Here is a 14597-nt window from a genome sequence, read left to right on the forward strand (position 1 = left end):
GGACATAACTGAGAGCAGTTCTTCAAATGCAAGTTGACCATCTCTTTCCACATGCCAGCTACTTCATCCTGAACTATTTTCTTTTTGTTTATTACTGTGAAAGGAAAATGAGAATATACCCTTTTTTTAAATGTCCCTATAATTTTTTTCCTGCTCTCTTTGTTGCTCTGTCCGGAATATTAATCTTGGACAATCTTTAGGACAATCCAGGAGGTTTGCATCATTAATTATAAACACTAACATCATAATTTATGTTACTCTCCCACAGGCTTTGGCCACTAGGTTGCGCTGTCGAGCAGGTTTCTGAAATCTCTCCCAAGTCGCTCGCTGTTTTACTGTAGATTGTGGTGTACATGCCGACCTAATGTACAAGGCAACCTCATTTTTCCGACCCACAAAATCATATTTGCATATACTCTTGTGTACAAGTCAACCCATCTTTTCAGCCATGATATGCTTTGCTTGTGTTAGTAGTCAGCCTCAATTTATCACCCCATACATGCATGTTTTCCTGACTGCTCCCTTCTAACTAGGCACAGGGGATCCAATAGATGAAAGATGCACGTTGTTTAAGATGGGCGCCATTGACAACGCTATTGACGAGTTTTAAAATATTTTGATAGTGATTAAAATGATCTTTGTACAATTAATTTATGCAATGCACTGTGTCGCATTAATTTAGTTTGAATCACTGGTGTTAGTTATTTAATTCACTTTTTAAAATGGTGATCACCCATTGTTGACAGTTCACTTTTTTTACTTTAATTTAACTCCAGTTGCAGGAGGGATTTTCCTAGGCTTCAAAGGTTGACTTATACCCTGATTATTACAACAAAGTAACTTTACTTCTGAACTGTCCATGGGCAATGCCACAGGCAAGTTATTATACACCATCTATTATATAGACTGCAATGTAACCTGCAAAGCCCATTATAGGGCTTTTCTCAGAATATATTCCCTTGCTATTTGGCGGCATGGTGACATAGTGTTCAGCACTGCTACCTCACAGCTCCAGGGACCCAGGTTCAATTCCGGCCTTGGGTGATTGTCTGTGTGAAGCTTGCACGTTCTTCCCGTGTCTGCGAGGGTTTCCTCCGGGTCATCCGGTCTTCTCCCACAGTCCAAAGAGGCAATTTAGCATGGCCAATCTACCTAACCTCCACTTCTTTGGACTATGGGGGAAACTGGAGCACATGATGGAAACCCACGCAGACACAGGGAAAACATGCAAACTTCACAGTCACCCAAGGCCGGAATTGAACCCGGGTCCCTGGTGTTGTGAGGCAGCAGTGCTAACCACTAAGTCATCGTGCCACCCTTGATGGTGTCTCCTGATCAGGTTCTTCGGAGTTTATGGGTTCAAAAACATTTCTAGATGGCAACACTGACTTCTGGAGCGTCTCTTTACTCTACAAGTGGTCCACATGTTTACGAACGATCTATCCCTCCACATCGCTACAAGGGCAGGATTCTCAGAGCCTCCGTGCCGAACTCGCGCTCGGCGCGGGGTCGGAGAATGGGTATCAGACCCGTGATCAGGTCCGATGCCGCACCCGCGATTCTCCGGTCTCCGGAAAATCACACGGTCTCCGGAGAATCGCTGCCAATCTTGTGCGCGCCGTCGATGCGGCGCCGGTCGGGGGCCATTGAAAGAGGCCCCCGCAGCAATTCTCCAATTGCAGCTAGCCGAGTTCCCGTCGGCGTAGTTGTCTCATGATTAGCATGGTGGTTAGCATCAATGCTTCGCAGCTCCAGGGTCCCAGGTTCGATTCCCGGCTGGGTCACTGTCTGTGTGGAGTCTGCACGTCCTCCCCGTGTGTGCGTGGGTTTCCTCCGGGTGCTCCGGTTTCCTCCCACAGTCCAAAGAGGCAATTTAGCATGGCCAATCTACCTAACCTCCACTTCTTTGGACTATGGGGGAAACTGGAGCACATGATGGAAACCCACGCAGACACAGGGAAAACATGCAAACTTCACAGTCACCCAAGGCCGGAATTGAACCCGGGTCCCTGGTGTTGTGAGGCAGCAGTGCTAACCACTAAGTCATCGTGCCACCCTTGATGGTGTCTCCTGATCAGGTTCTTCGGAGTTTATGGGTTCAAAAACATTTCTTGATGGCAACACTGACTTCTGGAGCATCTCTTTACTCTACAAGTGGTCCACATGTTTACGAACGATCTATCCCTCCACATCGCTACAAGGGCAGGATTCTCAGAGCCTCCGTGCCGAACTCGCGCTCGGCGCGGGGTCGGAGAATGGGTATCAGATCCGTGATCAGGTCCGATGCCGCACCCGCGATTCTCCGGTCTCCGGAAAATCACACGGTCTCCGGAGAATCGCTGCCAATCTTGTGCGCGCCGTCGATGCGGCGCCGGTCGGGGGCCATTGAAAGAGGCCCCCGCAGCAATTCTCCAATTGCAGCTAGCCGAGTTCCCGTTGGCGTAGTTGTCTCATGATTAGCATGGTGGTTAGCATCAATGCTTCACAGCTCCAGGGTCCCAGGTTCGATTCCCGGCTGGGTCACTGTCTGTGTGGAGTCTGCACGTCCTCCCCGTGTGTGCGTGGGTTTCCTCCGGGTGCTCCGGTTTCCTCCCACAGTCCAAAGATGTGCGAGTTAGGTGGATTGGCCATGCTAAATTGCCCGTAGTGTAAGGTTAATGGGGGGATTGTTGGGTTACGGGTATACGGGTTACGTGGGGTGATCTTTGCTTGGCACAACATAGAGGGCCGAAGGGCCTGTTCTGTGCTGTACTGTTCTATAGATTCCACCTGGCGGGCACTCGGCGTGGCGGCTATCGACTCGGTCTGCAGCTGCCCTGGTGGGGGGCGGGGGGGGGGGGGGGGGGGGAGATCATTCACCGAGGGGGCCTCCAGGACGGCCAGGCTATTGATCGGGGGCCACCGATCTGAGGGTGCGTGCGATCTGGGGGGTGGGGTGGGCCTATCTTCTTGGTGCCGGGTCGCGGGGTGGGTCGGCCATGTCGCGCGGGGTGGCCAACGCAGGCCGCCACCATGTGCATGCGCTGACTCCCGACCGGACGTGCAGGGCCTAGTATCGGCAGCTGGAGCTGAGAGGAGCACTCCGGGGCCCTGCTAGCCCCCTGCAAATTGGAGGATCACTCTGGACTTACTCCAGGTAAATCCAGAGTGATTTGCACGCATTTTCCACGGGCGTGGGGACATTGCTGCATTAGTGGAGAATCCCGGCCTAGCTGTCTGGTCTCAGTGGTGATGGTTCATTGATGAGATTTTGAGACTTGTGTGTTTGAACATAAACACTTTTATTGGTGGGTTTTAACTAAGTAAAGTTCCAAATATGGGTCAGAATGGGTGGTGGCATTCTCTGGTCTTCAATTTCTGCATTTCATTCACGGGGAAGCCAGCTTGTTCTTACTCAGCATATACTTTTCAAAAATGGAACCTTCATTTCTGCTCGCCTTGACTTCAGCGAAGCCCTTTTGGCTTCAGGTCGATTTCTGATGAAGCATTGATTTGTTTTCCATTCTGCAATTCTCCTATTGCCCTCCTCTTGGGGTCTTTTGTTGCCCTCCTCCTGCCGCCTTTCATTGCTTATAGTCTTTTGTTTTTGAGAGTTGCCGTCTATTGGGGTCTTCTCTAATTTTCATGTCCATAGCGGTTTGTTCCTTCTTGTGGTTTCTGCTTTAAGTGCATTGCCACTTTAAATATCTTACCTCTTTAAGGGTATTACCGCTTTAAGACTGTGGCCCTCTATTTTTTTCACTCAGCTGTCAGCTTTCCTTTTATTTTACCCACACTTTAGCATTTTTGGCACAAACCTGGTTGCTCGTTTTTGAATTTTGAAAACTTAAATTTTTTAAGGCAGGTAGGTCATTTCAGCAATCTCTGGAGTTTATTTTTCTTCAGACTGTTTGGAGACTCCATCTTACTTTCCTTGTTATTTTTTTGATGTGCCAGTTGTTATCTATTTCACTTGCACTGAGGTTCAATGGGGCATTTGTTTTTAAAACTTGTTAACTGGTCTTCTTTCTTTTTTTAAAAAAAGGTTGAGAACTTGTCATTTTATTTGCATGAAGCCCATCAGTGCAGTGAATGCTGTCACAGAACCCCTGCAGGTTTTCCTCCAATCCTGCATATCGGGAGACGGTCACAGTGTTTCAGCTTCTTGGCTTTCCTGCACTCCGGGACTCATCGCTGCAGTTCACGTGGGGCAATTTTTTTTAACCTTAAAGCACTGCTTTTTGTGTGATCTTTTTCAAAACACTCTTTGTAGCAACACTTCTTTTACTTAAGTTTTTTTAAAAACTTAAAGCGATCTGTTTTGCTTCGCACCAGGGGACAGGGCTTCAGCTCACTTTGTTGAATTGCCGACATGGTGCTGAAGGAGAAACTAGTAGGGTAGATAAAGGAGAATCAGTAGATGTCATTGTCATAGATTTGCCAAGTAACACAAATTTAACAAGACATAATAGGATGCAATATGCCCAACAACAGATTGAGATGTGCCTAGCAACAGCAGTAGCCAGCCTACAAAATGATGCAACTTTCCCAGTAACAGGGTTAGCAGATAGATTCAGGTGTGAACCCCCTCTTAGTAGAAACAGCTCAGCTAGATGATTGGGTGATCAGTGAGGCATATACACATGCTAATTTCTAGAGTCAAGGAATTTGAAGAGGGCAGACAGCAAAATACAGAGAAGACAGAAGCAAAAGGGAACAAAGGTATAATTGCCAGCACCCTCAGAAGCAGACAAGCCAGGTTTCATCTAACAACCTGGAGGCCATCTTTTGCATCTAACAGACTCTAAGTCTCAGAGCCACAGCAGTGCAGAAACCTACGTAAAGGGAGTTTAAATATCTTCACTGAACCAGGAAAAGACATTTTCCAGACTTCATCATCAACCCTATATTGTGGGGTAATTTCGAACTGGATTTAATTGATAGATATATTTAATTTGGATGTTGTTTGGGGAAAAGGGGAAATCTTAAGAAGTTCAGGAATTGTAGATGTATTTTGGAACCAGGGGCAAGTTCTACATAAACTGTGTGTGTTTGGTGATTCATATATTTAATTGCCTGAGAGTAATGTAGTCCTATTAACTGTCTTTTCTTTAATTTAATGAATAGTTGAATAATTGTTACACAACCACTAGACTATTCTTACTGGGGTTTCACTTGACTCGTCACCTTTGCAAAACCACAACTATACACCCCATCCCCACATGAACCAGTATCCCAAGTTGGAATATCCTCGCAAGTAACATCCACATCTTTCATGACAGTCGTATCCCTGGATTTCCAAAAGGTTTTAGATAAGGTGTGGCACAAAAGATTTCTAGGCAAATAAAGACTCGTGGAGTGGGGATAATATGTTAGCATGAATAGAGGATTGATTAGCCGATAGAAAAGTGTGCATAAATGGAGCTTTTTCCAAGTTGACAGGCAGTGAATAGTGCCGCAAAGATCAGTGCTGGGGCCTCAGCAATTTACAATCTATATTGTCTCAGATGAGGGCACAGATAATGTATCTAAGTTTGCTGATGATACAAACTAGGTGGAACGGTAAGCTATGGGACAGATGCAGAGAGGCTGTAGAGTGATATAGATGGCGAGTGGGCAAAAAGCTGGAATATAATACAGCAAAGTGTGAGGTTATTCATGTTGGTCATAAGAATAAAAAATATATATTTTTATATTCTTTTATAGATGAGAAACTTGTAAGTGTTGCTGATCAAAGAGATTTGGATGTACATGTACAAGGAAAGCAGCAAGTTAGCATGCAGGTGCAGCAAGCACTAAAGAAGGGAAATGGTATGTTGGCTTTTATTGGAAGGAGATTGGAGTACAATAATAAAGAAGTATGGCTAGAGTTTCGTAGGGTTTTGGTGAAAATGCTGTGCAGTTTTGGCCTCCAGACTTAAGAAAGGATATTCCTTACTTGCATTGGAGGCGGTACAGTGAAGATTCACTAGATTGGTCCCAGGGATAATGAGAGGCTAAGTAAATTGGGCCTGTATTCTCTGGAGTTTAGAAGAACTAGAGACTATCTAATTGAAAATGACAAAATGCTGAAGGAGCTTGATAGGGTAGATGCTGAGAGATTGTTTCCATGGGTCAGGGAACCTAAAGGATGGGGGCCCACTCTCAGGATTAAAGAATTGATCATTTAGGAGTGAGATGCAAAATTTCTTCACTTAAAGGTTTGCGAATCTTTGAAATTCTTTACTACAGAGGGTTGTGAATGTTCCATCGTTGAATATATTTAAGGCTGGGATAGACTGATTTTTGGTCTTGGGGAATTAAGGGACATGGGGACTGGAAGGAAAATGGAATTCAAGCCAAAGATCAGCCATGATTGTATAGAATGGCACAGCAGGCTCAATGGGCTGCCTGGTCTACACTTGCGCTCCTATTTCTTATGGGAGGCTTAGTCTAGCTCTTCGCCACAATAGTTAACAGTGGTGCAAAATCTCGACATAACCCGAGGAAAACTCAGTAATCAGGAACAAAAAGCTACATTGATGAAATTGGTACAGCACTCTCAGAACTGGCTTCTTCCACAAAGACCGAAGAAACAGATCCCAAAGTAAATGACTTCAAGCAACATTTTGCTGAAAGTCAACTATTTGAGGTGGGGCTGGTTTCTCTTGGAAAGGATAAACCGAGAGAGAGGTCTTCAAAATTATGAAGGGGTTTGGTGAGGGTTGCTAGAGATTGTCACTTGGAGGGGATTTCAAAACTAGAAAGTCATATACAATAAGTTGGTCGTCAATAAATCCAATAAGGAATTTAGCTAAGACAGCATTAAACATGTGGCATTCACTACTGCATGAAGTGAATGCATTTAGCATTCTGGATGCAAGCTGGATAAATACATGAGGAAAATAGGATTACAAAATGGGGAAAGGCAAGTTTAGGCCAAATTTCAGAGCTTTCCATGGACAAAGACTGATTACCATGTGGAATGGACATCAAGATTAAAAGCCATTGAATTATTTAAGAGATAATATAGATGCTGTGATGGGGCATGGCAAAACGTAGATCAGTTTTGGATGAAATGGACTGAATGGTAATTTTCAACCATTTCTAATATGTGAATAAGTTAAAGCATAAACACTTGATTAAAAAAAACTTTTAAAAGCTCTCTACTTCTAGACTTAGGTAGATAAGGGCAGCAGGGTAGCATGGTGGTTAGCATAAATGCTTCACAGCTCCAGGGTCCCAGGTTCGATTCCCGGCTGGGTCACTGTCTGTGTGGAGTCTGCACGTCCTCCCCCTGTGTGCGTGGGTTTCCTCCGGGTGCTCCGGTTTCCTCCCACAGTCCAAAGATGTGCGGGTTAGGTGGATTGGCCATGCTAAATTGCCCGTAGTGTCCTAATAAAAGTAAGGTTAAGGGGGGGTTGTTGGGTTACAGGTGTAGGGTGCATACGTGGGTTTGAGTAGGGTGATCATGGCTCGGCACAACATTGAGGGCCGAAGGGCCTGTTCTGTGCTGTACTGTTCTATGTTCTAGCTTTTTCCCCTCTTCATATCTGCGTGCCTGTGGACTAATCAATAAGAGATTGATTGCCATGATTAATCAGCAACACCATTCTCACCATCACATGACTACAAGTTGGCAAAGGGCACACAACTCTGACTTTGCACTTTTGTCATTTATTAATTCCTATATTCCGACAAAACTTCTTCTTTCCCCTAGTTTATCAGAGTTCATGGTCAAAAATTAAAATAAATATTATCAGTTTGCCTATTACATGTGGCAGTGGTTAGCTCTGTTGCTTCATGCTACCAGGGACCCAGGTTTGGGGGACTGTCTGTGTGGAGTTTGCACAGTCTCACAGTGTTGGCGTGGGTTTCCTCCGGTGCCCTGGTTTCATCCAAGTCTAAAGATGTGCAGGTTAGATGGATTGGCCAAGCTAAATTGCCCTTTAATGCCCAAAGATGTGCAGGTTAGGTGGGGTTATGGTGATAGGGCCAGGGGTGGGGGGGGGGGGGGGGGGGGGGGGGGGGGGGGGAAGAGAGAGAGAGAGAGAAAAAGAGTGGGCCAAGGTAGGGTGCTCATTCGGAGGGTCAGTGCTGACTCGATGGGCTGAATGGCCTCCTTTGGCACGGCAAGGATTCTATGATCTATGTGTGACAGTCATTAACTGGATTCTCTTGTCAAAGCTGACCACCAGATGGAGGTAGAACCATCCAGAGAAACTGCTTCACAACCATCTGTGATTTTTACTCATTAAAGTTGTAGCATTCTGTAGCCATTTTCATCAAAGTTAGCACTGCATTGCCAAACAGTTCCATTTTTATCATAGAAAATTTTTGTTAAAAAAAAAAATCCTGGCGTGTAATAGGTGTTATTAAAACAGGCCTCTTGGGAGTGTATCGCAAAAAAACACACCATAAAACTCAGTCGGGGTGAAATTCCTCTCTTCACTAATTTTAGTGAAAAACAATGATTTGTCAACCTTTCTGCCATGAAAAGATAAGGAATTATACCTCTACTTTTTAAACTACAAAAACAAATGCTTAAATAATCACAGAGACATTGCAAACTTATTAAAGTACTGACTGGGCATGCAACATAGGGAACTTCCAATCGGTTTCCTGTTTAAACATTTCAATTCCAAACTTAAAAACAGAAATGTCTGTAAATGTAAAATGTCGGGAGATAAGCAGGAAAAAAAAACTGGGCAGAGCTGAAAGATTGCCGAGTGTGACCTCACGGTGCTAGTGTCACCACAGTAGTGTGCCACCAAACGTGAATAGTGTTAATTAGTGCAGGGTAATCCTCTGCCAAAGTAGCTGGCGACACCATACCTGGTCAATGGCTTTGCCTCATCAGCCGCACTGTGTGTTCTGGATGGCAGTCCAATATAATTATCAGGTGGATTCCTGAAGTGCCCAGCGGGAGTGGTGGCGGGGTGTCTGGGGCTTGTCAGCGTAGGCACTGCTGAGCTACAAGTAGAAAATGTGCAACCCAGTCCAAAGGCTCTGCAATGTCAACAACAATGGACGACCTGAAATTGGTCCACAGGGAGGGCGGGTGGAGGGGGGATTTCTATTGTGGGGTCTGGAAGAGCACCTCTGCTCCTCGCCACATCACAAAAATGAATGAAAGGTTACCTTCTTTGTCTACTGTTAATTAGACGGCCATCTGAAACTGTAGACAAAACACGGCGTGCACGCCACATGGTACTGTCCTTAAAATGGCAATTGGTTTCCGGTGCACATTGTAGGATCACGACGTACATCCCGTGGTCCCTGGCAAATATATGGATGGATCGCTGCGGTTTCTGCTGGGCAGGTTTTAAAAGCTTTCAGTTTTTTTAAACTCAGCAGAACTAAAAATACATATCACATCATGGCCAAGATGGGCTGAATGGCCTCCTTGTGTGCTGTAACTTTTCTATGGTTCTATCATATACTTTGGGTTCTATTCACTTTGTTTCCAAAAATTATCTGATTTACCTCAGACTTTTCTGTTCAGTGTTGGGTAACTTCCCTTTAAGTGGTGTTTTGACAAATAACATGGATGATGGAAGATATTTTTAAAGGGCAAAAGGTTCATACACATATAAACAAATTAATTGGATGGAGCCCTTCTTTATCAGGATGCTGACACGACGGAGATCTCCATTCACCCCTACCATACAAATCTGCTGTGGAAGTGTTGCTGTAACAGGCTGCAGAATCGAGGGAGTCCTGTTTTGAAAGAGGGAGACATTGGGCTCCGAGGAGATCTGCCAAGACTCCGTCCAAAGGAAGCCAGGATAGGACTATTTTCACATTAATTTATTTGATGCAGCAAAAAAAAAAACTATAGCGACTGGCGTTTGGCTTTTTAAGAAGCTCCATCCAGTGCTTTAAATCCTGCAGCAACATTATACATATCGAATGAGATCTCACTCGGAGATCTCAAACACCCACGTTGTTAAATCAGTTTCATTATCCAAGGTGGGCATAAGACACGTCTTGCCCCAGTTTGAGTGGGCACTGCACCAATTGGAAAACGAGGCTGACATACGCCTTCCAGGTGTGACACGCTATTGCAGAGAATAACTTTCTCCTCCATGAGATATGCCATGACTATCCTTTCAATGTAAGATTAGCAGCAACAATGAAGCATTTTGGCAACTGCCAGGTGAACAAATATTGTCTTGCAGCTTTTTATTATAAGCTCTGAAGAGGAGTCATACAGACTCCAAACGTTAAACTCAGTTTCTCTCTCTCTCCACAGATGCTGCCAGATTTCCTGTGTCCATCCAGCATTTTCTGTTATTTGATTTCCAGCATCCAGCAGGATTTTTTTGCTTTAATATTCACTTGAATGACGCAGTGCTCCAGGTTGCAATTAAGATGTAAGCCAGGACAGTGCAATCCTTTCCTGCTGATATAGATGGTGACATAAAAGCTTTGACTGGCTTCACTTTCAGGTATCCTGCCTTTCTCGAGCTGCTGTGCCTGTCAGTTCTCCATCTCTCCAGAAATGGGGCCCAATTGTGCAGAAGAGGTCAAATACGAAACAGAAAACCCAGGGTTCCTGTTCCACTACTGTAGGGAACTGCTAGACATGGACCTTTAAAACTGGGGAAATTTATAATCGGAACAAAGAAATGGCTGATCAACTACTTTAGTTCCGTCTTCACGAAGGAAAACACAAATAGCGGACAAGAAATGTTGCGGAGACAAAGGGTTTTTAAGTGAAGGAAACCAGTTTTAGTAGAGAGGTGGTGTTGGGGAAATTGATGCGATTGAAGGCTGATAAAATTTCCACGACCTGATAATCTACATCCCAGAGTACTTAAGGAAGTGGCCCTAGAAATGGGCTGCGTTGGTTTTTTAAAAAAAATAATTTTTATTGGAATTTTTTACAGAAAATATAAAAATATAACAAGTATAGCAACAAGCAGTAATATGCAACTAACAGCCCCATAACACCCACAATTCCCCCCCAAACCGTAACATCACATGTATCACACTCTTTCCCCCCCCCCCCCCAACAAGAGAACTTAACCATAAATTAAAATTAAATAAATCAAATTTAAATAAAATAAGCAAACATAATCAACGTTCCCCCCCCACCCCCCCGGGTTGCTGCTGCTACTGTCCCAGTACCCTATAGTTGAGCCAGAAAGTCGAGGAAAGGTTGCCACCGTTTAAAGAACCCTTGCACCGATCCTCTCAGGGCGAATTTGACCTTCTCAAGCTTAATGAAGCCCGCCATGTCATTGATCCAGGCCTCCACACTTGGGGGCCTCGCGTCCTTCCACTGTAGCAAAATCCTTCGCCGGGCTACTAGGGACACAAAGGCCAGCACACCGGCCTCTTTCGCCTCCTGCACTCCCGGCTCCACAGCAAACCCCAAAGATCGCGAGTCCCCATCCTGGTTTGACCCTGGATCCCACCACCCTTGACATCGTCCTCGCCACCCCCTTCCAGAACTCCTCCAATGCTGGGCATGCCCAGAACATATGGGCATGGTTCGCTGGACTCCCCGAGCACCTGACACACCTATCTTCACTCCCAAAGAACCTACTCATCCTCGTCCCAGTCATGTGGGCCCTATGCAGCACCTTGAATTGAATGAGGCTCAGCCGCGCACACGAGGAGGGAGAATTTACCCTCTCCAGGGCATCAGCCCATGTCCCGTCTATGGGCTGCATTGGTGATCATCTTCCAAGATTCTACAGACTCTAGAACCGTTCCTACAGATTGAAGGGTAGCTAATGTAACCCCACTATTCAAAAAGGGAGGTAGAAGGAAAACAGGGAATTAAAGAATAGTATGCCTGAAGTCGGTGGTGGGGAAAATGCTGGAATCCATCACGAAAGATTTAATAACAGAGCACTTGGTAAGCAGTGGCAGGATTTATGAAAGGGAAATCATGCTTCAAAAATCTACTAAAATTCTTTGAGGATATAACCAGTATAGTTGACAAGGAGGAGCCAGTGGATGCAGTTTATTTGGACTTTTAGAAGACCAGGTCCCACAGAAGAGATTAGCGTGTAGAATTAAAGCGCATGGAATTGGGGTCAGTATACCGAGATGGATAGAAAACCGGCTATATTGCATGGCAGTACCCAGCTAGTCACAATATGTATTAATGAATTAGATGAGGAAACTAAATGCAACTCCAAATTTACAAATGACAAAGCTGGGTGGGAGGGTGAGCTGTGAGGAGAATGCAGAGATGCTTCAGTGTAGTTTGGACAAGTTGTGAATAGGCAAATGTATGGCAGATGCAATATAATGTGGATAAATGAGATCAATTTTGGTAACAAAAACAGTAAGGCAGATTATAATTTGAATGTCTGAAGATAGCGAGGGGAATGTATAATCCGACCTTGATGTCACTGAAAGTAGGCAGTGAAGGCAGCAAATGGTATATTGTGTGGTGACCGGATGTGGCCTAGTTTTAGGCCCGATTAAATTGGATATTTTAATGAATTAGGCACTTTAAATCAAACTGCAGTCAAACCAGAGGCAGGATGGGAATTCGGACTGGCCAAAGTCAAATACACACCCCACAGACTGCCAGAACATGACTGGACTTGCCCAGTCAATCACCCATCAGGAGATCATTGATCCTATTACCGATTTGCTATGGGTAGCCCAGACTCTTGGCGCCCAGAGCTCCCGCCTTAACCTTATACGGCAATAAGGTACGTGCAAACCACACCACTGGAGATGGACACTTGGGGTGGGCCCCCAGTATCCTGTCAAGCGGTCATCACCCAATTCATTGGGTGTTGGGACCCCTTTCCAAGGCCTCATTGGCAGAAAAGCATGAAAGGAGGGGGATAAAGGTAGATGTCCAAGACACATCAGGGGTGAAGACTCTACCTGGGAGGTGACTTAGGTCATCCATACAACTGACCAGCGAGACTCACCTTCGTGACAATGGACCAGGCAGAGTCCAAGAATTGGATCCACCGTTTAACCAAAGCCATTTGTATGGGTAGTAAACAAATCTTGGGTATCTCTGGTATATGTGGGAGGTTAATTAAGGGTCAACGTTATTGTTGTTAAATAAAATTGTTATATTTATAACTGGTGTTGTCCTTTGTTCTTCTGATTAATATAAAGACATCTGGGTAAAACTATTGAGTAAATGAATTGGTGGAAGTATCTAAAATGAACAGATACAACAGCTGGCCTTGATAGCAAGAGGGTGTGTGTACAGGGGTAGGTATGTCTTGCTGCAATAATGCAGGGTCTTGGTGAGACACCTAAAATGTTTAAAACATATATTTTTATTAAAGTTTTACATTTTAACACTGCACATATGTTAAAGATAGATGAAATGGTTACAATTTACAAGTTGTTCTTTCTTGGTATTGCCTCACCTCCCTCCCTTCTTGCACTGTTTCAGAAACTTTTCCTTGGCCCTTTACTTCACCTTGGGTGGTTGCTCAGTGTTTATCTGTGGGCAGTGCCCTCCTTCTCCCTCCCCCCTCCCTATTGCTTGGCCTCCCCTCCACTTCTCTCCTCTTCCCATCCTGCTGTCAGCCAGCTTTTGGGGGTTCTTTCATGTGGCCTTGCATTAGGCCCTCTGTTGCGTGTTGGCCACTTTATGATCTCTCTTTTGTTGTTTCCTCTGGTCTCTTCTTCCTCACCCCGCTCCTGTCTGTTCCCTGTGGTCCGGGTGGCTCCAGTGCATCCACCCCCCTCTCCCACTCTATCAATTGTTGGCTTCAAATAGGTCTTGGAACAAGTTAGTGAATGGCCCCCACGCTTTGTGGAAGCCATCCTGTGACCCCTGGATAGTGAACCCTCTTCCCCATATGTAGTTCTGACTGGTCAGATATCCCGAAGACTGCCACTCTTGGGCACGGCTCCACCCTCACCCCATCACCTTAGACATTGCCTTGAAGATGGAAGTCCAAAACCCGACAAGTCTGGGACAGGCCCAGAACATGTGGGTGTGGATGGCCGGGCCTCACTGGCACCGTTCACATTTGTCCATCACCTCCGGGAAGAACCTGTTCATTCAAGTTCTTGTCAGGTGTGCTCTGCTTTCTGAGGCTTAACTATGCGCAGGAGGAGGTGGAGTTGGCCCTGTTCGGTGCCTCGCTCCAGAGTCCCACCCTTTTTCCGTCCCTAGCTCTTCCTCCCATTCTTCCCTTGTTTCCTCCGGCGGGGGGGATGGGGGGCCTTTCTAAAAGTCAAGCGTATATGTCCTGCAGATCCCCTTTCCCAGACTGTCCGCATCCAGTAAATCCTCCAACATTGTGTCTCTTGGGGTCCTTGTCGTCTCCTTCCGGAGGAATTATTTGACTTGCAGATGTCAGAGTTCCTGTCCGTTCGGTAGTTCTAGTCTCTCCATCAGTTCCTCTAACGTTGCTGGTCTGTCCCGGTGTAAAAGTCCCCAACCGTCAGTGTCCCCCCCCACCGCCGTCCTGTGTCCACTTCGACGGTTGCCACAAATGGGGGCCATGGTGGACATCTTGGTCAGGCCGAAGTGCTGCCTCATCTGATTATAGGTTCTCAGGGTTGCTACCACCACTGGGGCTTGTTGAATGCTTTGCTGGCAAGGATGGGAAGTACTGTCGTGGCGAGGGTCCGGAGGGTCATTCCTGTGCAGGAGGACTCCTCCATCTACATCCATCCATCCCCTCACT

At 45.6% G+C, this 14597-nt stretch overlaps 1 long non-coding RNA gene across 1 annotated transcript; it reads right to left on the bottom strand.

The window, feature by feature from the left end:
- Nucleotides 1–3831: 3831 nt before the first annotated feature.
- Nucleotides 3832–9532, bottom strand: LOC119974161. The gene is made up of 2 exons (XR_005462464.1): nucleotides 9100–9532; nucleotides 3832–4369 (listed from the first exon to the last, which is right to left on the bottom strand). It is a non-coding gene; the product is annotated as an uncharacterized LOC119974161 (long non-coding RNA).
- Nucleotides 9533–14597: the final 5065 nt, after the last annotated feature.

Source organism: Scyliorhinus canicula, chromosome 12 (genome assembly GCF_902713615.1).
Source record: "Scyliorhinus canicula chromosome 12, sScyCan1.1, whole genome shotgun sequence".
NCBI lineage: Eukaryota > Metazoa > Chordata > Chondrichthyes > Carcharhiniformes > Scyliorhinidae > Scyliorhinus > Scyliorhinus canicula.